Here is a 9408-nt window from a genome sequence, read left to right as displayed (position 1 = left end):
GAATATAAATTTTGTTTGTTGTTTGTGGTGTTTATTTGTCTATCCCTTTCCCCCCCCCCCCCCCCCCCCCCCCCCCCCGCAACAAATTTGTATATTAAAGCCCTAATCCCCAGTGTGACTGTACTTGGAGATAGGGCCTATAGGGATGCAATAAAGGTTAAATGAGGGCTTATGGGTGGGACCCTGAGCAGATAGGACTCGTGTCCCAACAACTGGGGGAAGAGACTCAAGAGCCGCCCACCCTGTGTGTGTGTGTGTGTCTGTCTTTCATCTCTCATCTCTCTCTCTCTCTCTCTCTGTATCTGTCTTTCATTTCGCATCTCTTTTTTCCTCTCTCTCTGTCTTTCATCTCTCATCTCTCTCTTTCTCTCTCTCTCTTCCTATCTCTCCCATGCCCACAGAGAAGAGGCCATGTGAAGACCCAGCAAGACTGTGGCCATCTACAACCCAGGAAGAGAAGTCTCACCAGAAACAAATCCTGTTGGCATCTTTAGCTTGGATTTCAAGCCCCAGACCTCTGAGAAATAAATTTCTGTTTTTCATGCCACCTGGTCTGTAGTACTTTGTTGTGGAAGCCCAAGCTGAGTTTAGGAAAGATATGAACCTCAGTTTTCTTATCTGCAAAATGGTATTAATATTAGTGCCTACCTCAAAGGGTTGAGGTTGACGGGAAGCCATCCATGTAAAGCCCTCAGCCCTCAGATAGTGAGGGCTCAACCCATGTTTCCTGCTACTATGTTTATTGTTACTACTGAAGTTCTGAGGGGACAAATCCCAAGCAGGGGGCTGATTCCAGGCATGTGGATGGATCACTGGAGGAGGTTTGGGGCACAAGTTGGGCTTTACCCTACCCACAGCTTTCCTCATGTCTGTCCCAGCTTCCTGCTGTCATTCTGCCACTACAGCATCCAGCCTTCGTTCCCAGCCAGTCCTTGTCTTCCCCAAATGGCCTTTATCTTGGTGGCAGCAGCCCCATTTCAAGGTCTGCCCAGCCCCCCACAGTCTCAGAGGCCCATGTGATGGGCTGGCCAAGCCCTGACTGCCCCTCTGCCCAGAGTGGAGGGGTGTGGCCCTGCCCCGCAGACTGACCCCACAAAATGACTTTGGAGTGTAGGGCCCTCACCCTCTTCTCACAACAAGCCCACCTGCCCTGTGCTGCCACTTAGCCTTCCCTTCAGAGACCACACCTTGCAGCGGGGTCAGCCTCCTGCCCAGTCCTGCCCCTGTAGAGGCTGCCCTCTGTGATGGCTCCCTTAGCCTCTGCTCAGGCTTGTCCTCCCCTGGGAAATTCAAGTACATGCCCTTCAACCTCTTTTCTCCCAACCCCCCAACACCTCTTAACTATGTCATTGTGCTATATCAGGTTGGATATTTTTGCTTCTTAGACTGTGAATTCCCCAAGGGAGGAGGCTCTGTTCGTCTCTGAACATATCCGCTAGTACCTATTAGACGCTTGCTTTAAATTGCCCCCTCTCAGCCCCCAGAAGTGACCTTGAGATGAGGATTCAAGTGCAAGTAGTTTATCTGGGAGATGATCCCAGAAAACATTGGTAGGAGAAGGGGGGGAGGTGAGGCAGGGAATGGAGGGCAGCCAAGAAAATTTCATTACCAAGCAAGTTACCACTGCGGGCATCTGGAGCTCAGTCCTGCCTGGACCTCTGGGAACCTCAGACATATCTTGAAGGGTGTGCAAATCCTAACTCCCCCCAATCTTTCCGTGAGGGCTACTTCCAGGGCACAATAGTGTGCTGGCCCTGCAGGCCTGATGAACTGTCAGACAAGGTGGGCCAAGTGGCGCCCACAGGCAGAGAAAGCCTTCCTGGGCACTACTGCTGGCCTACATTAAGAAGTCAGGCAGGTGTGCCCGGGACTGGAGGGGGAACCTGAGGGGGGCAGAAGCAGGGACATCTGCAGCACTGGAAAGACATTTGCTGATTGCAGGATAAATGAAAAGTTGCAGTGCTGGAGAGCAGAAGTCTGATTCTTAACCACTTACTCTGGGTGCAGATTGCTGTCTGCACATCAGTGCTAACCCTCAGAGCAAACCAGGGAGGGGAATGTCACCTGCCTTCTTTATGGATGAGCAAACTGAGTTCCCAGAGAGTTACTCCACTTGCTCAAGGTCACAGCCCTGAGTGAGAGAGCTGGGATTCAAACTCTGTTCCAAAGGAATTTAAAGATGACTCTTCCATTCCATCAACCAGACTGCCTCTCTCAAACAAGTGAACAAGTGAATGAATGCATGAACAAATGAGTGCTTTATAAGGGAGATGCTCTGATTCACCTAGTGTCCCGGTTCAAAGATGACTGCTCCATGAATTAGCTGCTCTTCGATATTAAATTTATGATGTTATATTTACACAGGAAACAGTAAAATTCCAAGGAAAGACATTTGGTCTGTGATGATGATGAAGATATTTCAAGATCACTCAGGGCCTGCCCCTCTCTGTTCCCCACTTGGCATGCTGAATAATCCGGGGCTGGTGTGGTGCCCACAACCCCACCCACACCCAAAGGCCATTCCCGTGCTTCACTCACATGGGGAGAAGTGGGCCATTGCTATTGTTCGTCCTGCCAAATCAGTGACCCCATCCCAGAGCTCAGCAGGGAACTGATAGAGACTCAGTGACAGCAGGAAGAACCACATGGGTCTCGAGGTGGGACAAGAATGCAGCAGTTCCCTCTGCGCTGGGCCCAGACCACTGCCCTTGCACCGAGAGCTGCCAGGAAGGAAGACAGCGCCACTACTTGGACCCCTCCTGCAATTTGCAAAAACATAACCATGAACAAAACTGTTCATGCTGTAATGGAAATAGTACCTTGCACTTCACTGGGACTTTCCAACACATGTTCACATCCGTGATGTCACAGAATCATTGTGACAGACCTGGGGGGCAGGCAGAACATGCATTACCATTCCCACTTTCCAGTGAGGAAACTGAGGCTTGCCCACCAAGGTTTGTCTGGCAGTGCTGGCTTTACAATGCAAGGGGTGATCATGCCTCTGTTAGAAAACCTCCCCACAGCAGACCTAGGAGTCTTCTCCACCCCCAAATTACTTAACATCCGGGGACAGACTTCTTGTCTTTGTTAAGATTCATGCAGGGGGACTTACAGCACCCGGGTAGGGGCATGGACTCAGGGTTGGCCTCAGTGAAGCTGCTGATTCAACCTCCTTCCACCTTTCCAGGTGGAAATGTTGGGAGCAACTAGGCCCACATCCAGGATCTTGCCAGCCTGGAGATGGAGGATGGAACAGCCCCACAAAGGAGGATAGCACATTCAGAAGCTGCCACCTCAGGGCTTACAAGACCCTTAGAAACAACACCCGGGACCCTTAGAAAAAACACCCAGGCTGCTGGGAAGACACCTCAAGGCCCCAGACCTCAGAAGGAGGGCCTAAGGTCACTGAGCTGGTTACTAAAAATAGTCCCACAAATTCTGCTGACTTCACTTTGAAAAGCAGCTGGCAAAGGGGTCAGCCACTCACCAGACATGAGAGCCTGAGGAAAGCCTACCTCCTGGCCTATAAGATGCAGACCATTTCCTCCCAAAGGCGCAAGAGGCCTGGGCCCCTTCCATGCCTGGAGGATGACAGTATATTAAAAAAATGAAGGAATGTCAAAACGGGCTTAAAAAACTTGTGCTGCATTTTTCTTATTATTATGTTCAATAGACCAACATCATTAGTTTTTGAGGTAGTGTTCAACAATTCATTAGTTGCATATAACACCCAGTGCTCATCACCACACCATTCCCCCACTCCCCTCCCTTCTGTAACCCTGAGTTTGTTTCCCAGACTCCAGAGTTTCTCATGGTTTGCCTCCCTCTCTGATTTCTTGCTATTCAGTATTCCCAGCCTTCCCCTGTGGTCCTTTGTGCTATTCCTTATATTCCACATATGAGTGAAAGCATATGATAATTGTCTTTCTCTTCATGACTATTTTCACTTAGCATAATCCCCTCCAGTTCCAACCATGTTGATGCAAATGGTGGGTATTCATCTTTTCTGATGATTGAGTAATATTCCATTGTATATAGGAACCACATCTTCTTTAACCATTCGTATGTTGAAGGATATCTCCACTCCTTCCACAGTTTGGTTATTGTGGACATCGCTGCTATGAACTTTGGAGTACATATGCCCCTTCTTTTCACAACATCTGTATCTTTGGGGCAAATACCCAGTAGTGCAATTGCTGGGCCATAGAGTAGCTCTATTTTTAATTTTTTGAGGAACCTCCACACTGTTTCCCAGACTGACTGTACCATCTTGCATACTCACCCAAAGTGTAGGAGGGTTCCCCTTTCTCCACATCCTCACCAACATTTGTTGTTCCCTGTCTTGTTAATTTTAGCCATTCTAACTGGGGTAAGTTGGTTATCTCATTGTGGTTTTTTTTTTTAATAGGCATTTTTTTTTATGTTATGATAATCACCATACATTACATCATTAGTTTTTGATGTAGTGTTCCATGATTCATTGTTTGCGATTAACACCCAGTGCTCCATTCACTACGTGCCCTCTTTAATACCCATCAACCAGGCTAACCCATCCCACCACCCCCCTCCCCTCTAGAACCCTCAGTTTGTTTCTCAGAGTCCATAGTCTCTCATGGTTCATTTCCCCCTCCAATTTCCTCCCATTCATTTTTCCCTTCCTTCTATCGCCTTCTTTTTTTTTATTTTTAACGTATAATGTATGATTTGTTTCAGAGGTACAGTCTGTGACTCAACAGTCTTACACAATTACCAGCACTCACCATAGCACATACCCTCCCCAATGTCTATCACCCAGCCATCCTACCCTCCCATCCCCCACCACTCTAGCAACACTCAGTTTGTTTCCTGAGATTAAGAATTCCTCATATCAGTGAGGTCAATATGATGCATGTCTTTCTCTGTTTGACTTATTTTGCTCAGCATAATACCCTCCAGTTATATCCACGTCATTGCAAATGGCAAGATTTCATTCCTTTTGATGGCTGCATAATATTCCATTGTATATAGATACCACATCTTCTTTATCCATTCATCTGTCGATGGACATCTTGGCTCTTTCCACAGTTTGGCTATCGTGGACGTTGCTGCTATAAACATCAGGGTGCACGTACCCCTTGGGATCCCTACATTTGTATCTTTGGAGTAAATACCCAGTAGTGGAATTGCTGGGTCATAGGGTAGCTCTATTTTCAACTTTTTGAGGAACCTCCATACTGTTTTCCAGAGTGGCTGTACCAGCTTGCACCCTCCAACAGTGTAGGAGGGTTCCCCTTTCTCCATATGCCCACCAACATCTGTCGTTTCCTGACTTGTTAATTTTAGCCATTCTGACTGGTGTGAGGTGGTATCTCACTGAGGTTTTGATTTGGATTTCCCTGATGCCAAGCAATGTTGAGCACTTTTTCATGTGTCTGTTGCCCATTTGAATGTCTTCTTTGGAGAAGTGTCTGTTCATGTCTTCTTGTTTGGATTCTTTGTTCTTTGGGTGTTGAGTTTGATAAGTTCTTTATAGATTTTGGATACTAGCCCTTTATCTGATATGTCACTTGCAAATATCTTCTCCCATTCTGTCAGTTGTCTTTTGGTTTTGTTGGCTGTTTCTTTTGCTGTGCAAAAGCTTTTTATCTTGATGAAGTCCCAATAGTTCATTGCCCTTGCTTCCCTTGCCTTTGGCGAAGTTTCTAGGAAGAAGTTGCTGTGGCTGAGGTCGAAGAGGTTGCTGCCTGTGTTCTCCTCAAGGATTTTAATGGATTCCTGTCTCACATTGAGGTCTTTCAACCATTTTGAGTCTATTTTTGTGTGTGATGTAAGGAAATGGTCCAGTTTCATTCTTCTACATGTGGCTGTCCAATTTTCCCAACACCATTTGTTGAAGAGACTATCTTTTTTCCACTGGACATTCATTCCTGCTTTGTCAAAGATTAGTTGACCATATAGTTGAGGGTCCATTTCTGGGCTCTCTCTTCTGTTCCACTGATCGATGTGTCTGTTTTTGTGCCAGTACCGTACTGTCTTGATGATGACAGCTTTGTAACAGAGCTGGAAGTCCGGAATTGTGATGCCACCAGCTTTGCTTTTCTTTTTCTTTTTCTTTTTTTTTGTTTTTTTTTTATTTTTTTATTGTTATGTTAATCCCCATACATTACATCATTAGTTTTAGATATAGTGTTCCATGATTCATTGTTTGTGCATAACACCCAGTGCTCCATGCAGAACGTGCCCTCCTCAATACCCATCACCAGGCTAACCCATCCTCCCACCCCCCTTCCCTCTAGAACCCTCAGTTTGTTTTTCAGAGTCCATCGTCTCTCATGGTTCTTCTCCCCCTCCGATTCCCCCCCTTCATTCTTCCCCTCCTGCTACATTCTTCTTCTTCTTTTTTTCTTTCTTAACATATATTGAATTATTTGTTTCAGAGGTACAGATCTGAGATTCAACAGTCTTGCACAATTCACAGCGCTTACCAGAGCACATACCCTCCCTAGTGTCCATCACCCAGTCACCCCATCCCTCCCACCCCACCCCCCACTCCAGCAACCTTCAGTTTGTTTCCTGAGATTAAGAATTCCTCATATCAGTGAGGTCATATGATACATGTCTTTCTCTGTTTGACTTATTTCGCTCAGCATAATACCCTCCAGTTCCATCCACATCGTTGCAAATGGCAAGATCTCATTCCTTTTGATGGCTGCATAATATTCCATTGTATATATATACCACATCTTCTTTAGCCATTCATTTGTTGATGGACATCTTGGCTCTTTCCACAGTTTGGCTATTGTGGACATTGCTGCTATAAACATCGGGGTGCATGTACCCTTTTGGGTCCCTACATTTGTATTTTTGGGGTAAATACCCAGTAGTGCAATTGCTGGATCATATGGTAGCTCTATTTTCAACTTTTTGAGGAACCTCCACACTGCTTTCCAGAGTGGCTGCACCAGCTTGCATTCCCACCAACAGTGTAGGAGGGTTCCCCTTTCTCCGCATCCCCGCCAACATCTGTCATTTCCTGACTTGTTAATTTTAGCCATTCTGACTGGTGTGAGGTGGTATCTCATTGAGGTTTTGATTTGGATTTCCCTGATGCCGAGCGATATTGAACACTTTTTCATGTGTCTGTTGGCCATTTGGATGTCTTCTTTGGAAAAATGTCTGTTCATGTCTTCTGCCCATTTCTTGATTGGATTCTTTGTTCTTTTGGTGTTGAGTTTGATGAGTTCTTTCTAGATTTTGGATACTAGCCCTTTATCTGATATGTCATTTGCAAATATCTTCTCCCATTCTGTCAGTTGTCTTTTGGTTTTGTTGACTGTTTCCTTTGCTTTGCAAAAGCTTTTTATCTTGATGAAGTCCCAATAGTTCATTTTTGCCCTTGCTTCCCTTGCCTTTGGCGATGTTTCTAGGAAGAAGATGCTGCGGCTGAGGTCGAAGAGGTTGCTGCCTGTGTTCTCCTTTAGGATTTTGATGGACTCCTGTCTCACATTGAGGTCTTTCAACCATTTGGAGTCTATTTTTGTGTGTGGGTAAGGAAACGGTCCAGTTTCATTCTTCTGCATGTGGCTGTCCAATTTTCCCACACATTTGTTGAAGAGACTGTCTTTTTTCCATTGGACAGTCTTTCCTGCTTTGTCAAAGATTAGTTGACCATATAGTTGAGGGTCCATTTCTGGGCTCTCTATTCTGTTCCATTCATCTATGTGTCTGTTTTTGTGCCAGTACCATACTGTCTTGATGATGACAGCTTTGTAGTAGAGCTGGAAGTCTGGAATTGTGATGCCACCAGCTTTGCTTTTCTTTTTCAACATTCCTCTGGCTATGTGGGGTCTTTTCTGGTTCCATACAAATTTTAGGATTATTTGTTCCATTTCTTTGAAAAAAGTGGATGGTATTTTGATGGGGATTGCATTGAATGTGTAGATTGCTCTAGGTAGCATTGACATCTTCACAATATTTGTTCTTCCAATCCATGAGCATGGAACGTTTTTCCATTTCTTTGTGTCTTCCTCAATTTCTTTCATGAGTATTTTATAGTTTTCTGAGTACAGATCCTTTGCCTCTTTGGTTAGATTTATTCCTAGGTATCTTATGGTTTTGGGTGCAATTGTAAATGGGATCGACTCCTTAATTTCTCTTTCTTCTGACTTGTTGTTGGTGTGTAGGAATGCCACTGACTTCTGTGCATTGATTTTATATCCTGCCACTTTACTGAATTCCTGTATGAGTTCTAGCAGTTTTGTGGTGGAGTCTTTGGGATTTTCCACATAAAGTATCATATCATCTGCAAAGAGTGAGAGTTTGACTTCTTCTTTGCCAATTTGGATGCCTTTGATTTCTTTTTGTTGTCTGATTGCTGTGGCTAGGACTTCCAATACTATGTTGAATAGCAGTGGTGATAGTGGACATCCCTGCCACATTCCTGACCTTAGGGGGAAAGCTCTCAGTTTTCCCCATTGAGAATGATATTCGCTGTGGGTTTTTCATAGATGGCTTTTATGATATTGAGGTATGGACCCTCTATCCCTATACTCTGAAGAGTTTTGATCAAGAAAGGATGCTGTACGTTGTCAAATGCTTTTTCTGCATCTATTGAGAGGATCATATGATTCTTGTTCTTTCTTTTGTTAATGTATTGTATCACGTTGATTGATTTGCGGATGTTGAACCAACCTTGCAGCCCAGGGATAAATCCGACTTGGTCGTGGTGAATAATCCTTTTAATGTACTGTTGGATCCTATTGGCTAGTATTTTGGTGAGAATTTTTGCATCCATGTTCATCAAGATATTGGTCTGTAATTCTCCTTTTTGATGGGGTCTTTGTCTGGTTTTGGGATCAAGGTAATGCTGGCCTCATAAAATGAGTTTGGAAGTTTTCCTTCCATTTCTATTTTTTGGAACAGTTTCAGGAGGATAGGTATTAATTCTTCTTGAAATGTTTGGTAGAATTCCCCTGGGAAGCCATCTGGCCCTGGGCTTTTGTGTTTTGGGAGATTTTTGATGACTGCTTCTATTTCCTTAGTGGTTATAGGTCTGTTCAGGTTTTCTATTTCTTCCTGGTTCAGTTTTGGTAGTTGATACATCTCTAGGAATGCATCCATTACTTCCAGGTTATCTAATTTGCAGGCATAGAGTTGCTCATAATATGTTCTTATAATTGTTTGTATTTCTTTGGTGTTGGTTGTGATTTCTCCTCTTTCATTCATGATTTTGTTGATTTGGGTCATTTCTCTTTTCTTTTTGATAAGTCTGGCCAGGGGCTTATCAATCTTGTTAATTCTTTCAAAGAACCAGCTCCTAGTTTCGTTGATCTGTTCTACTGTTCTTTTGGTTTCTATTTCATTGATTTCTGCTCTGATCTTTATTATTTCTCTTCTCCTGCTGGGTTTAGGCTTTATTTGCTGTTC

This window comes from Phoca vitulina, unplaced genomic scaffold (assembly GCF_004348235.1).
Source record: "Phoca vitulina isolate PV1807 unplaced genomic scaffold, GSC_HSeal_1.0 scaffold13, whole genome shotgun sequence".
Taxonomy (NCBI): domain Eukaryota; kingdom Metazoa; phylum Chordata; class Mammalia; order Carnivora; family Phocidae; genus Phoca; species Phoca vitulina.
This window is presented reverse-complemented; position numbering follows the sequence as displayed.